The 21,832-nt window shown below is 34.2% G+C and overlaps 1 pseudogene; it reads left to right on the top strand.

Moving 5' to 3' along the window:
• Positions 1-21,832, top strand: part of LOC129928732 (dynein axonemal heavy chain 6-like) — a 105,549-nt pseudogene that overhangs the window by 71,873 nt on the left and 11,844 nt on the right.

The following is a 21,832-nucleotide window of genomic DNA, read 5'->3' as shown; positions in this document are numbered from 1 at the left end:
TAGTGTACTTTATTAAGTCTGATGTATTACATGCCAAATAGTGTACTTTATTAAGTCTGATGTATTACATGCCAAATAGTGTACTTTATTAAGTCTGATGTATTACATGCCAAATAGTGTACTTTATTGAGTCTGATGTATTACATGCCAAATAGTGTACTTTATTGAGTCTGATGTATTACATGCCAAATAGTGTACTATTGGCAACACAAAATTTCTAATTGAATAACTGTTGTACTGTTCTGATCTTGTACTGGACTCCACTGTGCTAGACTGTCTTGACTCTGCAACTCTCTCTTTTTCTTTATATAGGGTTTCTGAATGTCACTAGTCCTCTCTGGATGATCATTTCTTCACTTTCCTAAAGTAATTCATTTCAAAATATTATCTTTTTAGAAAACAAAATGTATGTATACAGTTTTTCTTATAAATAAGTCGTATCTATTTTTATTTTAGTACGCTTTTAGTGATAGTGATAGAGAGTGTGCATTGCTCAACATGGAAATGTTTTGTAAAGATGGTTACATCCCTTGGGAGACACTGATCTATATAACAGGAGAGGTAGAGTATTGTGTGTATTGTCATTTGCTCATGAGATATAAATATTTTAGTTTCTTTCTAAAACACTAAGCCAAAAATATTTATCTCTTGACTTTTCATGACTTTGTTATAAACATGTAATTAAAAAGAAAAAATTTAAAGGAAATTATTGTAATAGTTTGAGACAACTTATTTAATAATTTTGTAATTGGAATTGACCAGACATGTATGCCCACTTCATGTGGAGCGAAAATGACAAAACAGTGCACATTATATCATATATTCTATATGGATTTTGCTCAGCAGCTAGACATGCAATATCAGGCTTTGAGACCAAGCTGAATTAAAGGAGTAACAGAAGTGGGCTTAATTGAGTCAAGAGAGAAAAGTATCATTTTGTCATCAGACCAGAGATGGCTCACATTTAATTATTATCACATTTCTTAAAATGCAATTGTGCATTTTAACATTTTAAAATAAAATACCACCACAATTTTCAAACTACATACATCCATAAAAGACTTCATACATTAATCTATATTCGTTAATTTTCAAATTTTAGGTTAACATTTATGAATGATTATTTTTTTGTACAGTATAATACACAATTAGTTGAATGATTTAAAACTTCTTTTATCACCACAGATTACCTATGGTGGTCGAGTCACAGATGCCCAAGATCAAAGATGTCTAAGGACAATTTTAAAGTTTTTTTTCAGACCTGAAACCTTAAAACCAAAATATAAATACTCGGAATCAGGTAATTGTATGTTCAATATAAAGTACATTATAAAGGAAGTCCTATTCATTTATTTGCGGCAGATGTTGATGTTTATTAGCAGGTTTCAAACTAGGACTAAAATAAATTGAGGATCTGTTTCCTTTTTTTCTTTTTATACACCATATCTGTGATCTAACCTTTGAAAGTAGCATCTTCGTCTTCGTACAAGTATTACTTCATTCAGTACACACACACATACACACATTGTCCTTAACACTGATCAACATATTTTGATGTAAAATACAAATATTCAAAATTGATTTCTCATCAGTAAGTTTGTATAATGTTCTACTAATAATTTGTAAAAGATTAAGATGCTGGTATAGTCAATAGCTTATGGCACATCAACATTATTTAGATCTCTATTGATTGTAGAGAAGCTGCAGGGTTTAGAAGTGTTGACAACTGATCAAAAAGTTTGTATTGCTATTAAGATCAATGTCATAGAGAGGGGTGTAACATGCACTTTAAAATAGTTGCATGGAGTGATCAAAGCAAAAATTCCTTTTCAAAAATATGCAAACAAAAAACATACATAAATTATAACCAGTTACAGAATTGAAGTATGAGCCTAATCAAAATTGATATAACAAATTAGATTAAATCCATTCTAATCTGACTTCAGAATCCTATGCAACTTGAGCAAAGATTTAACATAGTGAAAGTAGATTTGATTAAGACTGTTTTAGTTAGTGTGTCAGGGTGAGGAACTTTTTAGCTCGTGATACATTGTTTATTTTACTATTCCTTTTATCAGCTGGCAAAAGGGTTAAAAAAAAAACAAACTTGGATGGACACAGATCTCAAAAATAGCTCTAACAAATTTAACAGTTTAAGTATAACTTTGGGAAAAGAATAACTAGCTAATTGGCCGCACTTGAAACTTGTTTGACCATTATAATTTTTAAAAATATAAATTTCTTACAATTAAATTTTGTCTGGAGGTCAAAGAGTTCAAAAAATACATTCAACTTTTTCAAGAACATTTGACATCTTTGAAACTTTGATTACTTGTATTAATATCTAGATCCAGTAGTCTAGTCTAGGCTACCCTTTTTTAAAATATTGCCATGTCTGCATCTGTATCACCTATCTAGAATTTTATATATTCTGACTAGATTTATACATGCCCTTAACCTTGATTTATTTCAGGTATGGGGGAGAGGGAATTGTTCTTTTGTTTAAAATGTAGTATTCATTAGTAATTAATAGCAAAGTAATTGCTTACCAAAAGTCATCAGCCTCATAAGAAAGAATGTCTTTGAGAAAAAAAGTTATTGTTTTGTATTAAATACAATGGGCCACGGAAGGTAATTTTTTAAATTTAATCTATTTTTGAAGGTATTTACTATCCACCTCTTGTCAAGACATTGGCTACTGTCAAGGCTTACATTGAATCTCTACCACTTATAGATGAGCCAGAAATCTTTGGGCTCCATGAGAATGCAAACATAGCCTTTCAGTTGAATGAAACCAATGCTTTACTTGGTAAGACTGTGTTTGTTTTGCTAATGCTAGTATAGAAACAAAAACAGTCGCAATTTACTGCTATATACACTTACACTGGTTTTGTTTTGAAATACTTTAGTTAAGAATATGATTCATTGTCATATAATAAATTGGCATATAATCTTTTTTACACTGCTTTATTATAGCTTACAACATTGTAGCTATCAGTGAGTCTTATGCTCTATGGACAGACTCCTTTGCCACTTTTCTCTCTAAAAAGATTCAGATTGTGGGTCGTTTAGAACTTGCTTTTTGTTGATCTCAGGAGAACCACATTTGATAATGTTCAAGAAGAACATTCAAACCAGTTCGAAACTCTTGCTTTATATATCTGTTTTGCTCACCTATTACCTTGAGCTTACTGTTTTGTTAGCAGCACTAATAAATCAATTGATTCTTCTCATTCAAATAAATCAACAAAAAAAGGGTGGGTTGTTTGGAATTTAAGACAAAAATTTTTGTTCATGCAGAACTAAAGGAGTAAAACAAATTTTTATCTAGCTACAATACTTGATGTTCAACCGAGAATCGTAGCAGCTGATGGTGGGATGTCTAATGATGATATTACTTATGAACTTGCTGAGGCTGTCCTGGATCGATTGATTGACAAACTGGATATTGAAAGAGCGAATCCCAATATGTTTACAGTACGTACTAATATTATTAGTTCCAAGTAAAAATGGTAGTTTTTAATTCTTAGTACTTACTTTACTTACAGTCCATCACCCCTATTGAAGTATGGGCCACCAGCAATGGATTTCCATATTCCTTTATCCTAGGCCATCCTTTTAATTCTTAGTACTTACTTTACTTACAGTCCATCACCCCTATTGAAGTATGGGCCACCAGCAATAGATTTCCATATTCCTTTATCCTAGGCCATCCTTTTAATTCTTAGTAGGCCTTTCTGTTTCTAATATTGTTAGTGATCCTATCGTTCCATAGTTCCTAGTATTACATGATAGTCTTTTAGTTCTTGTGATGCTTTATTGTTTAGCTTTATATAGTAGTGTCTTAGTTTTTATCATGCAATACCTAATATAATAGATTGCTCTCTTGGCATGCAATAATACCTAACAGTAAATTGCTCTCTTAGCATGCAATAATACCTAACAGTAGATTGCTCTCTTAGCATGCAATAATACCTAACAGTAGATTACTCTCTTAGCATGCAATAATACCTAACAGTAGATTGCTCTCTTAGCATGTAATAATACCTAACAGTAGATTGCTCTCTTAGCATGTAATAATACCTAACAGTAGATTGCTCTCTTAGCATGCAATAATACCTAACATAATAGATTGCTCTCTTAGCATGCAATAATACCTAACATAATAGATTGCTCTCTTAGCATGCAATAATACCTAACATAATAGATTGCTCTCTTAGCATGCAATAATACCTAACAATAGATTGCTCTCTTAGCATGCAATAATACCGGTTGTTCTACTGGAGATGGGATGACTTATTTATTGTTCCCCCCTTTTAGACCTTGTGATCTATAGGGCAGATGATGGTTAAAGAGCAGGATGTCATGTGACCAGCACCAACCGCCTCTACTTTTCCTAACTGAAGTCAGGTACCCATCAGAGTTGTGTGGACTCATGAGTGCCCGAAATTCTAACTCCCAGTCTTCACTGGGATTCAAACCCAGGACCCTAGTGCTTATGCACTCAACCACCGCGCATCATCAATTCTTCCGTCCTTGTGGTTATGCAAATCATTTATATCGATGTTTCATTAATTTGACTAACTATGCCTACAGTTTCCCTAGCTAGCTATTTAACCTGTTACTGATGTAGGTGACATTTGATCAACATAATGATCCGTCTTTAATTTCTTCAACAAAAAAATACTCAAAGGGAATCCTGAGATTAGGAAATTTTCTGATTCAAATTTAAAAAACAACAACTCTAGGTCCATGGCTGTTATCTGTCATGCCTGAATATATTTTATAAAATCCCTGAACTTTTTATCCCCAGATTCTAGTGAAGAAAGCTACTGTCAGGAAGTACCAGATGTATGGTCACCTGTACGAAGACTTATGTCGACAGGTAGGCAAGTACCATTTGCTATCTACAGAACCCAGTCAGTGGACAACCTAGAGGTATATGATTCAAGTTATTCTGGACATAAAGCTGACCACAACAGTTAAACACAGGTAAATATCAAATTAATGATTATAAATTATTGTCATCAGATTTAAAGATTGCTAAAAGAATCAACACATAGACAAGAAAATAAAAAAGAATCGGATCAATTTCAAAGCTTTCAAAGGTCTGAAATAATTGATCTAAAAGTATGTCAAGTTGATTAACTTAGGATAAATCCAGAGACTGTCTCTTAGACTCATAAAATGTCCTAAGTTAATTAACCTTCTTATTTAGTAATACTCTTAATCTCTGCTTGACATTTACAGACTGTAGTGATTTACATCATATTGTATAGATTACAGATGTTATCTAAAAAAAGAAGATAATTACATTCATCACATTTCTAGTCATTTATGTTAATCTGTGACTTAAACTCTGCTAAGTGGTTGGGTTTCCTGTACTGGCTGATTCAAGCCATTCCATTCTCTACTGGCACTAGGGAAGAAGAAGCACTTGTAGGACCTAGCCTATGGAGTAAGATATGGGCCTCTATCATTGTGGATCTAAGTATTTGAGTAGGTTTGGCTGATCTAGTGGAAGGCATGAATTTTTTTAGAACAAAAAAATAATGAAGACCAAATTATTTAATAACAAAAACAAAAATATGTCCAGAATTATTTAGCATCATACCCATAAATTAACATTTATTAATGCTTTTATTTAAAGTCTTTAAATTTAGTCCTGTTCTTTCACTACCTTCTTTTCATGTAAAAAACTGTTTTATCTTGTGCCATGTCCTCCACAAGTAGTGGACTTCAACAAAATGACTCTGAAACTAGCTCGGTCTCTTTCCAACCCTGATGGTTGTTAATGTTAAGATAAGAAGATAAGATGTTAAATCTCTTTTGTAAAAATAAAATATCCCCTAAGCTCATGAACTAGACAAGGTTCGAATTTGTTTCATTTTTCTTTTTTTTAATGTATTATTCTAATTGAAATGTGTTTTTGCTGAGAACTACAATGATGGATAACAAAATCAGAAACAATGAGTTAAAGACCAAAATACTTCTGTTAATAATTTTGATCAAATCAGAGCTTAAAATATGATATTGGTTACAAATTTCATCTTTTTCTTCGTTGGCTGCCTTCAGTCATAAATTGATTTTGGCTCATCTTTAGGAGCAGTTCTTGCGGTGGTTATTATGCCCTATTCTTGAGAGGCATTCTTGCCACATACATCACACATGAAAGTAGAATCTGACTAAGTGTCAAAGCAATCATTATCAACTGTCTTTTTTTTTCAACAAAAAGAGAATTATTAAGTCAGAGGACTTTTAGACATTGTTTGTAAGTTCAGTTTATATATATTTCAGGTCTGAAGGCTACTCCATGATGGGCAGCCTATGTCATCACCAAGCCAGCGTCTAACTCTTAACTCCTTGTTGGGGACATTGTGTGAGTAGTTGTTTAGCATTCATGTCACCAAGGTTACATTTGTTTATTGGGACATAAATTAAAAGTTGTTTGTTTTAGATATATAAAACCTAAACATAGAATGAAAAGAATAAAGAAAAATAAAGTATTTCTGAGAATTTTAAGCCAAACAAATTTAAAATAAAAACATTAAAAATACTTTTTTAAAAAGACAATACCTCCTTTATACAACTTATAGAGTGATTGTTTTTCTCTTATTTAGCTAATGAGTGCTAGATTAAAAAAAACAATGGAACTTATTTTTTTTTACTCTTTTTGAAAACATGTAAAACAAATCAAAGAAGACAGGTCTAAAATAAGTTTTGTTTTCTTATTATGAACATTCCTTTTTGATTGAAGGTAATTATTACTTATTGATTTAATGAAAACATTCCCAATTTACTTAATGCTACAATCTCTATTTACTGACTGAAAGAGTTAACTATAATAAATTTATTTGAATTACAAACTTGTACAATGCTATTGATGATGAATAGAAAATGTTTAGCAAACAATTCATTATTGGTTGACTATTTCAGCTCTGTCCTTCAACCAGCATCAATGTGTGTGACTCCCAAGTGGCCTCTCCAGTGTGTACAAGCATTGGAGCAGAAAACAAGGTGACAAGGAGAAGGGTCAGTCCACTTCTAAAAGAAGCACAACTATAATGAATACACAGGTGTTTGTGTACAACTTGTTGAATTTTTCACTCACATCTACTTTAGTCTCATGATGCGCAGCAAAAACAAAAGCCTTTAACTGACTGAGTCAAGTCTTAGGCCCTGAATAGTTTCATGTAGTCTGGTCGTCATCATCAAGTTCAAGGTTAAAATATGGACAGCTGTCAGTAAACCCTCACCAGAGGTCATTTCTGGCTGGAGAGATTTTTTATAGAATGTAAGTACTATGGAACTGGCAAATATCCTAATGAAAAACTCTTGATATTAATAATTTGATAGGTAAAGCACAGTTCTACTAACTGATGCCATTTCTTAATGATGCCAATGTAATGTTGATTGTTGGGTAATGCTCTTGTGGTTAAAGCTTTAGCAAATATGAGTTTATCTTTTTTGACATTTTTTAAATTGCATTTACAAGTGTTGTATTTTAAAAGTTTTACAGTGTTATTATAGTTGTTTTTTTTTAAACATTTGACTTTTTTAATATTGTGTATTATCACTTACATTGTAACACCATATTGTGTTCAAAACATAAATTTGATGCCACATTGTGTTCTAAACATTGAAAGGCATTTTTTGTTATACAAGTCCTACAAAAAATTTTTTTTTTTTAAATTCAAACATTGTAGTATTCAGAACTGTGGAGTTCATTCTGTATGTTAAAGTACTTTCACATAGACTTTGACTGTTTTTTAGTATTCATGTTGTTGTTATTTGTATGCATATCTACTTCCTCTTGTATGTTTTGGCAATAACCCATTTATGCCAAGTGATCCATTATTGGAACACCGACCCCCTTGGTACTTATTTATATCCTACTGTTCTAGTCCACCACGCAAATGTGCTTTTTTTTATTCAAATAAGCTTTCATGGAATACCCCTTACTATCACAGCATTGCAGAGATTGGTGTTCTGCAGCCTTGTAAAAAAGTAATGAACATTTTCTGAACATTTTTGAAACCTATGAAGGTTAATGAAAATAACTTTTCTGAACTTATGTCAAGTACTAAAAAATTTTTTCATGTATTATTTCTGTAATACTGATGCTGTGAAAAGTTATGATTGTTGGATTAATTATAGGCTTCTAATTTTGTATGTTCCAGTATCCAGGCAAATCCAGTATCACTAATAATAGCTATTCCTTTTAAACCTGTAGAATCTCTCTGGGGATGAAGAACAGAAGCACATAATGTTTAAGTGTTGCAATGAGACCTGATCGCTTTGTAACCATAGTTTCAAACTTGTATGACACTGAAAATGCAAATTTTCTAATCTGTGACCTCCCATAAAAGAACTTAATGAACTCAATACAGAAAATTTAATTCAAGTAAAATATAGATCTATTATATTTCAGCCTTGATTAAATTATCCATGGTACATTAACATGATTGTCATGGGTGCAAACAATTTATTTGTATAAGACCATTCATTTTAGCTTCAAGTTGGTCTGGTTTAACCAGTCTAGGAGTCTATTTTTCTTTTTCTGGTCTCAGCAATATTTGTAAAAATGCCCAGATAATAGTTATGAAGATTACAATGTCAGTGCGATTCTTGTTCTGCAGTTTATTGGATAATACTATTTTGTGTTTAATACCTTTTTCACTAGCATTTCACTTTTGGTTTTGCCCAGTTCAATGAAGCAACAGGTATAGTTAGAAGTATCGCATTGACAAATTGCCATATGTTGTGCTCAAGAAAGTAGAAAGAGCCACATTATTTGATCTTATAAAATACAGATGTTACTTCAAAAAGAAAATGATTATGTCCTACGCGTGTCCCTAGTCAATCTAGTCATGCATATTAACCAATGACCTAAATTCTGCCAAGTCACTGGTTTTCCTGGCTAGCTCAGGCAACTCATTCCATGCTCTAACAGACCTGCCTACCGTTACGCAAAATGCGCATTCGTTACGCAAAATCTCCCAAAAATGACCGCCAGTACGCAAATACGCTTTTAACCCGTCGCGTTACGCATTTTCGTATCCTTTTTTTTTTTCTCCTCTCTAGACTAGCTTACAAGCGGTCAAGGAGGTCACGCTAAGCCCGCCTGTGGGGAGAGAGGGGAAACAGAAAAGGTGGGGTGAACACAATGTGCCCAGATCTATACGTTGATTGGTTCTAAATAGCAATTAGATGTCTAGAAATGAAGAACGCGAGAGTGAGGGAGTGGCGGGTTGGTACCAGGTTGGTACCGTCAGTTAGCTGAAACACCAACGTGACTTTTTTTTTTTTGTAAGTTCATTAGTAGAAATTAGTTTTAGTATGATTTAAAATTTAGATTGACTAGATCTAGATCGATAACTACCATATAGTCTAGATCTAGGCTAGATTCTTAGTCTTAGTATAGAATAGACCTAGGGTCTACGTTTGTAGCGGATCCACGGCATCGGTAACACTCTTGAGCCTAGATCTAGAGTAGATTATATTCATTATATAGACATAAAGTCTTAGACATAGTTCCAGATCTAGTCTAGATATCATCTCTAATGATCTAGATTTAGATCGTAGATCTAATCATGACATCTAATATATTAGAGTCTAAAAGCATTTCATTGGAGATGTAGACAGAGCTGATAAAAACATTGATGAAAATATTAGGCATCATTCCTTGGAAATGATAATCAAGTTCTTCATTGTTATGTTTTGAACTTGTTTCTCAAAATAAATGGCATTTACATAAAACACATTATAAGAAGCTTGTGGATCTTCTGGAGTTGGTGACTTATTGCATGTTATTGTTTAAAGAACCATGGCCAGCCTTCTGACCTAGGCGGAAAAGAAAGACATTCTCAACAGCACAACAATGAATCATGTTATGATAACCTGAATGTCAAACAGGAAAAGCACAGTGTGCGCAATGTTATAAAAACAAAACATTTTGTTATGAATAATATGTTACCTTATTTGTGAAATCACACTCAGCAGCAGGTAATACTTTTATTTATTGTTGTAGTGGATTGCTTAGAGTTCTAATTTTGGAGCAACTCATAACTCAAAAATGGAAGAGGATACAGCTTTTTTGTTCTCTTCCAATTCATGTTTCTTAAATTTTTTCTACAAAACATATGTGAATTTTATGCAGAAAAATACTCAACACATTGCAACCTTTGGCATAAATGGGTTAATATTTAGTCCTAGAACAGTTCAGTAACACTTACCTATATACTTAAGTCTTTTATTTTTACTTTGAGTTTTAAAATTTAAAAAATCGACAAGTCTGGTTTATGTCTTCTTCTGTTTATGTTGTTATTTTAACTGTGTGCATGCATTTTGTGTTCCATTTCCTTGCACTATGTGTCTTTAAGTCTAGAGAGTTTCTAGTGTAGACTTAGTCAAAATGATTAACAACAAAACTGGACGAACAATTTAGTAGTATACAGATCTCATCTCAACATCTACTGTGGTCGTCTATTAGTCAAAATGATTAACAACAAAACTGGACGAACAATTTAGTAGTATACAGATCTCATCTCAACATCTACTGTGGTCGTCTAAATGTGATCACGGTTCTCGCAAAACATTAATGAACATTGAAGCTTTGAGTGCTAAAACAAATTATAAATAAACATAACCTGTAACACTGTAACATATAATGATAGCAGCACTAAGGTAGCTCATTTGTGTCATTAATCTAATTACTAGCACTTCAAAAAAGTTATCTGTATGCAAATGCTTTTTTTTTTTTTTTGGAGTGCGGGACAGAGAGTGTTAGAATGATACCTGGTCACGGCGAGACAATGGTGCCATGTCAGTTTAGTGGTTTGAGTTCTACAAGGGACATGTCTATATTTCTTCATATTTTCTTCTCTGTGATTTTTTATTTCAGTATCTTTGGGCACCTCTTGAGTCCACCCAACTCTAATGGGTACCTGACATTAGTTGGTGAAAGTAAAGGAGATTAGTCATAGTGCTGGCCACATGACACCCTTGTTAACCGTGGGCCACATATATAGGCCACATATATGATATAAAGGTCATCTGTCCTATAGCTTGCAAGGTCTGAAAGGAGAACTTTACTTTTTTACTCTTCTCTCAATAACCTTGGTAGCTTAGTGCTGCTTTTATCATAGGTTATGTGTCGTGATTCTTTAAATAAGTCATTCTACATTCATATAAATAATAGTATAACCAAATACAGTTGGTACAGGTGCAGGTAAATGGTAAAAACTTAAGAAGCAATAATACACAGAGCACAAATTTTAAACTAAATATGTAAGGAATATTTTTTGTAACTGAAGAACTACTGGTCTTTAAATACTTAACAATTTTCTATTTACAGCTATTATTGAATATATAAACATACAAGCAGACAATTTAATGTTGTAGTTAGTTCTGTTCATGTTTAGTTACATATTCTACTAATATAAAAGGTGCACAGTAGATTAAATAGTTATAAAATATTGACTATAAATATTGAATTAAAAATCACTCCTCTGTTTCTCCAATTGAAATTGACCATTCTTTCTGAAGCTATGTGTATGCTGCCAAAGACATAATATAAAGTATTCAAGCACTTGCTATTATAAAGTGGAAATATTTTACCGCTATAATAAAGTTTGAATGCTTTACTACTATTTAGCCTGATTCCGCCCAACTCTTATAGAAGTACCTGACAATAGTTGGGGAAAAGTCATTTCAGTTGGTTGTTGTGCTGCCCACATGACACCCTTATTGTTAACCATGGGCCAGAGAAACAGATTACCTTTACATCATCTGCTCAATAGATTGCAAGATCTAAAAGGGAACTTTATTTTTATTTTTTTTACTTTACTTAGGCTACAATAGTTAAGTCCCACCTACTACTAATCAAGTAGATTTCTAATTATTCTAGAATTGTAGACCAAGAAATAGAATATAGGCCTGCTAAAATGTAACATGCGCATCTCGTATTGGCCTCTTTTAATTATATTAAGTTTTGAAAGCGAAATATCAACTCTTGAAACATATTACTCTGCTCTTTGGAAGAGGGGAGGGGAGGATGTGACGGCCGAACGGTCATAGGCTTGACTTTCGAATCGATGTCCCAGGTTCAAATACCAGAAAAGAATGGTAGACTATTTGAATTTTTTTTATTTTTAGGACGCCCCTGAGTCCAGCCATCTCAAAATGGGTACCTGACTTAAGTAGGAAAACGTAAAGGCAGTTTGCCCATTGATTTTGTTCACCTGCAATAGCTATGTATGTATGTAGACATCCTCGTTGTGAAATAACACTTGCACTGTTACGGATTTGTCTTCTCTTTACACATCTCGAACCGTTTGTAGCGTGTAACATGGCAGAACTATTCTAGAGGTGTCACCTCGATGGCATAGCATGTAGCGTGTAACATGGCAGAACTATTCTAGAGTTGTCCCCTCGAGGGCATTACATGAAGCGTGTAACATGGCAGAACTATTCTTGAGGTGTCACCTCGAGGGCATTACATGTAGCGTGTAACATGGCAGAACTATTCTGGAGGTGTCCCTCGAGGGCATTACATGTAGCGTGTAACATGGCAGAACATTCTAGAGTTATCCCCTCGAGAGCATTACATGTAGCGTGTAACATGGCAGAACTATTCTGGAGTTGTCTCCTCGAGGGCATTACATGAAGCGTGTAAAATGGCAGAACATTCTAGAGTTGTCCACTCGAGGGCATTACATGTAGCGTGTAACATGGCAGAACTATTCTAGAGGTGTCCCCTCGAGGGCATTACATGTAGCGTGTAACATGGCAGAACTATTCTAGAGTTGTCCCCTCGAGTGCATTACATGAAGCGTGTAACATGGCAGAACTATTCTAGAGTTGTCCCCTCGAGGGCATTACATGAAGCGTGTAACATGGCAGAACATTCTAGAGTTGTCCCCTCGAGGGCATTACATGTAGCGTGTAACATGGCAGAACTATTCTAGAGTTGTCCCCTCGAAGGCATTACATGAAGCGTGTAACATGGCAGAACATTCTAGAGTTGTCCACTCGAGGGCATTACATGTAGCGTGTAACATGGCAGAACTATTCTAGAGGTGTCCCCTCGAGGGCATTACATGAAGCGTGTAACATGGCAGAACTATTCTAGAGTTGTCCCCTCGAGGGCATTACATGTAGTGTGTAACATGGCAGAAATATTCTAGAGTTATCCCCTCGAGGGCATTACATGTAGCGTGTAACATGGCAGAACTATTCTGGAGTTGTCCCCTCGAGGGCATTACATGTAGCGTGTAACATGGCAGAACTATTCTAGAGTTGTCCCCTCGAGGGCATTACATGTAGCGTGTAACATGGCAGAACTATTCTAGAGGTGTCCCCTCGAGGACATTACATGTAGCGTGTAACATGGCAGAACTATTCTAGAGGTGTCACCTCGAGGGCATTACATGTAGCGTGTAACATGGCAGAACTATTCTAGAGTTGTCCCCTCGAGGGCATTACATGAAGCGTGTAACATGGCAGAACATTCTAGAGCTGTCCCCTCGAGGGCATTACATGTAGCGTGTAACATGGCAGAACATTCTAGAGGTGTCACCTCAAGGGCATTACATGTAGCGTGTAACATGGCAGAAAATTCTAGAGTTGTCCCCTCTAGGGCTTTACATGTAGCGTGTAACATGGCAGAACTATTCTAGAGTTGTCCCCTCGAGGGCATTACATGTAGCATGTAACATGGCAGAACTTGATCGTTGTGCTGGCCACATGACATTCTAGTTAACCGTCGGCCATAGAAACATATAACCTTTTCAACATTAGCCCAAAATAGACCACAAGGTCTGATAGGATTACTTAACTACTCTGCTCATTTCAATATTTCTCAAAATTTCTTTCATAATATTATTTTGACGGAACATGATAAATTGATAAAAAATATAAAAAGACGAGGTTTTTTTTTAGGCCTTTAGCTTAATTCAAATTTAATCAAGAAACAATCTATGATTTTACAATGTAGAATTTTAATTGTGACATCATTGACAGATCTTGATAGATCTACAAAGGGCGGCGAAAACTTTATTCAATTTGACTTGCGTGTCCGAATGGTGTGGGTATAGAAAATGAAATCTAGATCCTTGTGATTGTCAAAAGAGTTGAGCCGAAGCCTGCTTGAACAAACCGTTCTGTCTGAAAGAGGTCCAAGTCAATGCCTATGTAAGACATTGCTGTTTCCGATCGCATGGACTAGAATACATTACCGAAGGCCGAGCAAACCGGGAACACCCCGCCATTTCCCTATGTTTTACCAAGCTAACCGTGCAGGACTCGCCATTATTGTAACGGTTCCTTGAGGAACGGCACATGGATTATCGACAGGGACGTGGAAACTTTCAACTCCGCACCGTGCAATGGGAAAGCTCTGGCATTCCCTTGGACACTCCCACAGGAGTTTTGTTTTGCTATTCATTTAGCCCAGTGATGCCCAAAGTACGGCCCGCGGGCCAGAACCGGCCCGCGACGTAGTTTCATCCGGCCCGCCGAAACGTCGGCACAAAAGTAGAAAATCAAATCCTCACCCCTTCAAAACTGTTAGGGCCTCCACTTTTTCTCTGAAGGATTGGTACCATGACCTTTAACGATTGTGCGTTTATGAGTTTATGAAATGGGAATCTACCGAGAAAAGTGAAAGGATCTTTTTTTGTGGAACATGATAATTAGCCAGCATATTTGTTTTGTAAAGAAAGTCTGGCTATTCAAAAACAAGAACATATACAGCGGCATTATAAAACAAATATGAAGGCCTTTTTGGTTTGAGCCGCGTATAAAAGATTGGTCAAACTACGCCTAGAGATTGGAGGGTCGATGGGAATATTAACCAAAAAGAGACAAGAAAATAAGTTGGTGGTAAAGGTAGCTACAATGTCGCTCACATTTTAAGTAGAGAAATGATCCCATTTTTAGACGCGTAAAAAATGATGACTTTAAATATCCCATTAATTAATACTAGATCCAATATTTTCAAATAGTTTTTGGAGAATTTGGATTTCATTATTTTACCTTTTATTGATGTGGCCCGCGACACGAGTGTCGAAAGTTAAAATGGCCCGCAGGTCGAATTCGGTTGAGCATCACTGATTTAGCCTAATTACTTCCTTAAGTAATCGTTTCCACCCAGTGTGCCACTTTGAGGCAGAATAGCGTACCCTTGGAAATCTAGATCTACTTGTTTTATAGCGCTCGTCATTCTTTATATTGACCTAGGTCAGATAGTAGTCTAGATTATGCTGACAATAAATGCGTATTATAGCCACGGGAAATATGAATTCCTCGTTAATCTTCGGACTCGAAGAGAAGCCTTATTATTGTAGAAGAAACAATTAATTGACTAGATCTAGGTTTGTCATTTATTTTTATGCTACAGGTTTAGTGAGTTTAAGTTATCAGAAGTAGATATAGTCTATATTCTCACTCTAGATCAGCGGTTCTTAACCTCTTTAGCTCCGCGACCCCCTAACACAACTTTTCACTAGGAGGCGACCCCCAACCATAACAAAAAAAATTGTCAAGGATGCAAGATCGCCAGCTATCCGGCATGCCGGCAAAATCGAAGTAAAAAAAACAACTTGCCGGCAAATGCCAGTACGACTGATTGCCGGCTCGGTATAGGACTTTTTTTTTTTCACATTCACGTTTTGTACTTTCAAACTAAAACTTAATAAGTTGAATTCAAAGAAAGACAGGAAGTTACAATTCTTAAGTTACGGCGCATGCGCTTTTTTCCGATTTTTCGCTTTTTATCAAAAACGTAAACAAAATTTAGAAACAAATCAGTAAGGCCCCGGCCTGAGACGCCTAATTTAGTAAGATCTAATTATAATAAGTTTGATCTGCCGGCATAAAAATTGAAACCAGGAAACCAAACCTAGAGGCTAAATCAAGTCTAGAGATCTAGATTCTAGATCTATTTCTACAGCGTAGATCAAAAGTAGATTATCTATTATAATCTATTATCAGATATAGATCTAAAAAAAAAAATAATATTCAATATTCTACTTTTAAAGTCTAGACTAGCTCTAATTAAATCTAGATTTTAGATCTAGACTAATTATAAAAAACGTATTTTTAAAAATGCAAGACTCTAGATCAAGTAGATGATTCTAGCTAGGGCTAGTCTTCTATCATTACTAAATTAGTGTCTAGACCTAGATCAAATTTCAAGATCTAGATCTAGAACTAAATCTAAAGTAATTTGGATTTAGGTTTAGGCTAGACTGCCGCTAGACCTAACTAAATCTAGAGAAAATATAATATCTAGTTAACTAGTAGCTCTAGCAGTACTCTAGTGGCACTCTATTCCTAGACAAGTTAAAGTCTAGACTTAGACTCAGAGACTATTGTGAGTATGTCTAGATCTCTAATACTTAATACTTACTAGATTCTAGATCTAGTTTGTTTATTAGACCTAGATATAGATAGGTGTAAATTGAAGGATCTACTCTTTTACTATTATAGAATTAAAATGACATCTTGATTAGATCTAGACTAGACATTCTTGATTATCTAGTTCTAGTATAAAAATCAGTCTAAGTACTCAAAGAGTTAGAAGATCCAGTTAATTAGCTCTATATTTGATAAGATCTACTGACTACTCTGTCAGCCAATAAATATTTATAGATCTATTAGATCTTTTATTTAAAATAGAGTTAACTTTTAACATAGGTGCTACAAAGTTTGATTTATACTAATATAGTAATATAGACTATAGTAGTAGTAGGTAGGCCTATCTATGTGAATATTATATATAAAAAAATGAAATGTTCAAACATACATGTAGATTATAGTAATTAAAGTAAAAGCTTAGAATTTATAGTTTGTATTTAAAGATATATATATATGTGTGTGTGTATATATGTTATTTATGTTGTGAAGATATGACTGCAAACAATTGATCCAGAATTTTGTAATTGACATTGAAGAGAAATATTTAGATGCATTGCTAGATGCATTGCTATTGACGTTGCTAATATATGTCGATAAATCATACAGTGAATTAGGATGAATTCTTATGAGGACTCATTCTATACCAAAGATAGAACCTCTAGACCGACATCCAAGCATACTTAGAGCACCATCTGTTCAGATGCCACAATTATTTTTCCAAGAAGTCTTTTGCTTTTTCAAATTTAACCAACTTTGTCAATTACATCAGGTGCTGTAGAGGTCGTTTATAGAGTTTTGCATTGAAACTAATCTTTGAAAATCTCCTTTGTGTATACTGGTATATCTTACCGGAACTAGTAATTGTGAACAATTTACAACGCCTGTGGATTCATCAAGCTGGATGCTAAATATTGTAAAAGAAGCAGATATCATTTCCTTAATATCAGAAGACATGTCAACTAATCTCCTGTAAATAGTGTCATTATTTATGCAAATTACACTAAATTTATTAATAAATTTGGCTCCAATCATATCTTTAGCCACTGACAATAACTGCTTGGTAGTGGTGTGAGGTTTCAGAACTCTGGCGATTCTGACAGCTACCAAACAAGAAGATTCATAGGCTGATATGTTTCAATTATGGTACTTGCCATATGAGTCTAAACCATCTAAACTAAACCACTGTATGTCATAATCGGCAAAGTTCGGATGTTTGTTCGACCTCAATACATATGGCAGAGAGAACTTCATTACAAATGTTGCATCGGGTTTCTGCTAAAACTATACCGCAAAAAAAAAATATAAAAAAATCGTCATTCTCTTTTATTTTATTAACCTTCTTGTTACAAGTCCGTGTTCATGAGTTGTTACATAATGAACTTTTTTCCATTGACTATAATACGATGGCGTATTTATTAATTGAATTTTCTTCACTACGTGATTATATCTTCACCAAAGAAATGTTTGATCCCACAATGGTGTTTCGATGCATTGATAGACAGTAAATTTATTTCTTGAAAAATATATTTTGCAACAACAAAGATGTGGTCTGTAACATCGATTTTTGAATGACAATTATAAAAAAAAAGAAACACAAAGAAGAACAAATAAAAATAACAAACTACTATCAAACAACGATGTTACATTCACTAAAAGTACCCTCTGTATCGTCTTGCAATATATAGGGTATGTCTTTGTTATATGTAGGTCACAGCTGGGACTGCGCAGCCATGGGAAATACTGCATTCCTCACTAATCTTAAAATTCAGACTCGAAGACTAGCCTTATTATTATATTTGTCACCGCCACTTTTTTTTTAAATTGAAACTTGACGATCGTTTCTAAATTTATTTGGTAATAATGCTATTTGAGTAATGTCCCATCTCTATAATTTGCAATATAAATCTATATCCACTGTGGTACAAAAATGTTACAACACATAAGAACAAAAAAAACTAGCGATAAAAATTATAAATCCCCCCCCCCCCCAATCCAATTTTCTGATGGTCTTAGGCAACCCTGTGAAATGGTCATTTGACGTCCAAAAGGGTCGCGACCACAGGTTAAGAACCCCTGTTCTAGATCTAGGTTTATAGTTGTACAGCATTCTCAACATTTCTCAGGGGACTTTTTGCTTATACACCGTAATATTATTGTTGACAACGGTAAAAGCATCAATATGGACTATGGTGGCTCACATTGTTATGATTGTATTTTCTTTCCTTTTTTAGATAGAATCTATGTCAAAAGAAGAACGAGGTTAAATGACGTTCTTTTGTTCAACAAATGAAAAGTACCAGTATTAAATATAACTTGATTATTGTACTTTTTGTGTGTAGATTCTTTATGATTTTACATCATTGCATTGATTTCATTGAAATAACAAAACATTAGACTTGATTAGAATTAGATCTAGATCTAGACTAGTTACTAGATTGAGTAAGATTGTCTAGATCTAGTATAATAAATAGTCTAAATTTAAATAATAACGTAGACGTAGACCGAAGATATGAGTTATTAAATCACAAAAGTAATTGCTTTTTTTTTTTATCAAGACTAGATTTTTTTCTAAATGTTTGATTAAAATGTATTGTACTTTATTAACAGTACAGTCACTGAACTGTAGTACAGTACAATACCGAAAATAATAGGCCTACTATGCCCTGCACCTTGCCGTAAGATGCACTACAGTCCTTATATGCACCTAATATTTTGAATTTAGGCCACATATTATATCATATAATCCATTCTATCATTATCAAAAATGTGTATAAGGCTAGTATACACTGTACATTTTATAAAAAGATCTTTAAAAAGGTAAAAGGACACCTTTTACAAAAAATATTAAAAACTTAAACAGGCCTTAATATCATTCAAAGGGCCTATTCAGTGGTCCACTGGTCCAGTTGTAGTGTCTACCCATCAGGCATTTGAACATTTGCCAGAATGCCCATTAAGCCAGTCCATCTTTGCTTTGATAGTACTAATGACCTCTCTTGTAGAAATAGCTATATGAAGAGTGTTGTTAAGAATAGTATAGTTTAAATGAGCGTGTAGTTCGTTTCATGAATCAGCTGGGAAAAACAATTACTTAGCAGAGTTTAAGTCACTGATTAACATGCATGACTAGACTGACACATGAAATTCATAATTAGAAAGACATAATTATCTATTTTTTGAATAAACGTATGTAACCTATATAATTAAATAAGAGGGACACTTGGTTTACTGTGTTCTATTATACAGGAATTGAGGTACCATTTTTAAGAGCCTTGCTGTTTTCTGTATCTAATCTTTTGTATAGTTTAGACTTTATTACTGTCACTTCAATGTATTTTGTGTATGACTAGATATAGATTGTATTTATTTAATCTGCCTTTATACAGTTTGATTGGGAAGCTTCATTTCAGAATGTTAATATTCTACAATCTATCATTAATATAATACTGGAATTGCTTTATCAAGTGTGATCTTCACCGTTAAGAAGTTAATAGAACTAAGCACCTTAACACACTGCAGCTAGTTCTAATTAACCCATTCATAAGTTTTCAATTAACCAGTAATTGTAAGTTGCTTGCTTGACATAGAGCTCTAAAAAGGAAGTAAACATTAAGTAATTTTTTAATTGTATACTTCAAATTAGTTTTTAAAATAGCCCAAGAAAGCTAACTTTAGGTCAAAAAATATTTATTGTCCTCAACTTGTATAATTTTTTTTTCCTGTGGTTGCAAAGCATTGGCAAATATTTCTATTTTCTATTCTATATTTCTAGCCTGTAATGGTTTGATCAGCTAGCCCATAAACATTATAGAAAACTTATGGCTTGAAACTTTGATTTCATCTTAAGAAATTTATGCTACATGAGATCTTACAACTTTGTGTTTTAGGAATTCCTTTGTTAGTTGAAAGGAAAGATGAACAATTAGAATAAATATATCATTAAATTAACTAAAAAATTACAATTATTAAAACGTGTGTGCACACTAGAACAACTCTAAGTACTTTTAGGCTATACATTATTAACATTATTAGGATTTGCTACTTTACAATATGGAATTAGGCCTGTAAAAAAAATGTTAAGATTCATTTTGTTTTGCGTATTAGGTTTTTTATAGTGACAATAACATCATCATAAAAACAAAGACTAGAGTTAGACATGAAATAAAGACAGTTCATTTGTTAGCTTCTTTGGATTCTTTTAACAGAATTTAGGACTTTTTTAAAAGCTTAGCTCACTTGGTCTGTGTCTGTCTCCCATTTCCTTTTCACGGATCAAGTTGAAATTTTAAACATATATTCCTTGTCAATGACAATACATGAATTAATGAATCCAAATATAAAATATAGAAATGATGATTACATCCTATGCATCATGCATCTAGTCATGCATGTTAACCAATGACTTAAATTCTGACAAGTCATTGGTTTTCTTGGTTGGCTCAGGCAACCCATTCCATGCTCAGTCACCACCATCTTTGTGAATGGTACTATTAGTCACCACCATCTATATAAATGGTGATTTAAGTCACCACCATCTGTGTGAATGGTACTATTAGTCACCACCATCTGTGTGAATGGTACTATTAGTCACCACCATCTTTATGAATGGTGATTTAAGTCACCACCATCTGTATGAATGATACTATCAGTCAACAACATCTGTATGAATGGTACTATCAGTCACCACCATCTGTGTGGTTCAGTGTTTAATGTATAATTGCTAAGAATGGTACTGTCAGTCACCACCATATGCATGAATGGTGCTATAAGTCACCACCATCTGTTTGAATGGAGTTGTCAGTCACCGCCATCTGCATTATGATACTATTAGTCACCACCATCTGCATGTCACTATCAGTCACCACATTGTCAATGAATGGTACTATCAGTCACCACCATATGCATGAATGGTGCTATAAGTCACCACCATCTGTTTGAATGGAGTTGTCAGTCACCACCATCTGCATTAATGGTACTATCAGTCACCACCATCTATATGAATGGTACTATCAGTCACCATTATATGCATGAATGGTGCTATAGGTCACCACCATCTGTTTGAATGGAGTTGTCAGTCACCACCATCTGCATTAATGGTACTATCAGTCACCACCATTTGAATGAATGTTAATATCAGTCACCACCATGTCCATGAATAGAACTATATGAATGGTACTATCAGTCACCACCATATGCATGAATGGTGCTATAAGTCACCACCATCTGTTTGAATGGAGTTGTCAGTCACCACCATCTGCATTAATGGTACTATCAGTCACCACCATCTGCATGTCACTATCAGTCACCACATTCTGAATGAATGGTACTATCAGTCACCACCATTTGAATGAATGGTAATATCAGTCACCACCATCTGTATGAATGATACTATCAGTCACCACCATCTGTTTGA

Source organism: Biomphalaria glabrata, chromosome 10 (assembly GCF_947242115.1).
Source record: "Biomphalaria glabrata chromosome 10, xgBioGlab47.1, whole genome shotgun sequence".
Lineage (NCBI taxonomy): Eukaryota > Metazoa > Mollusca > Gastropoda > Planorbidae > Biomphalaria > Biomphalaria glabrata.
The sequence above is the reverse complement of the archived record's forward strand: the minus strand, read 5'-3'. Positions and strand labels throughout refer to the sequence as shown.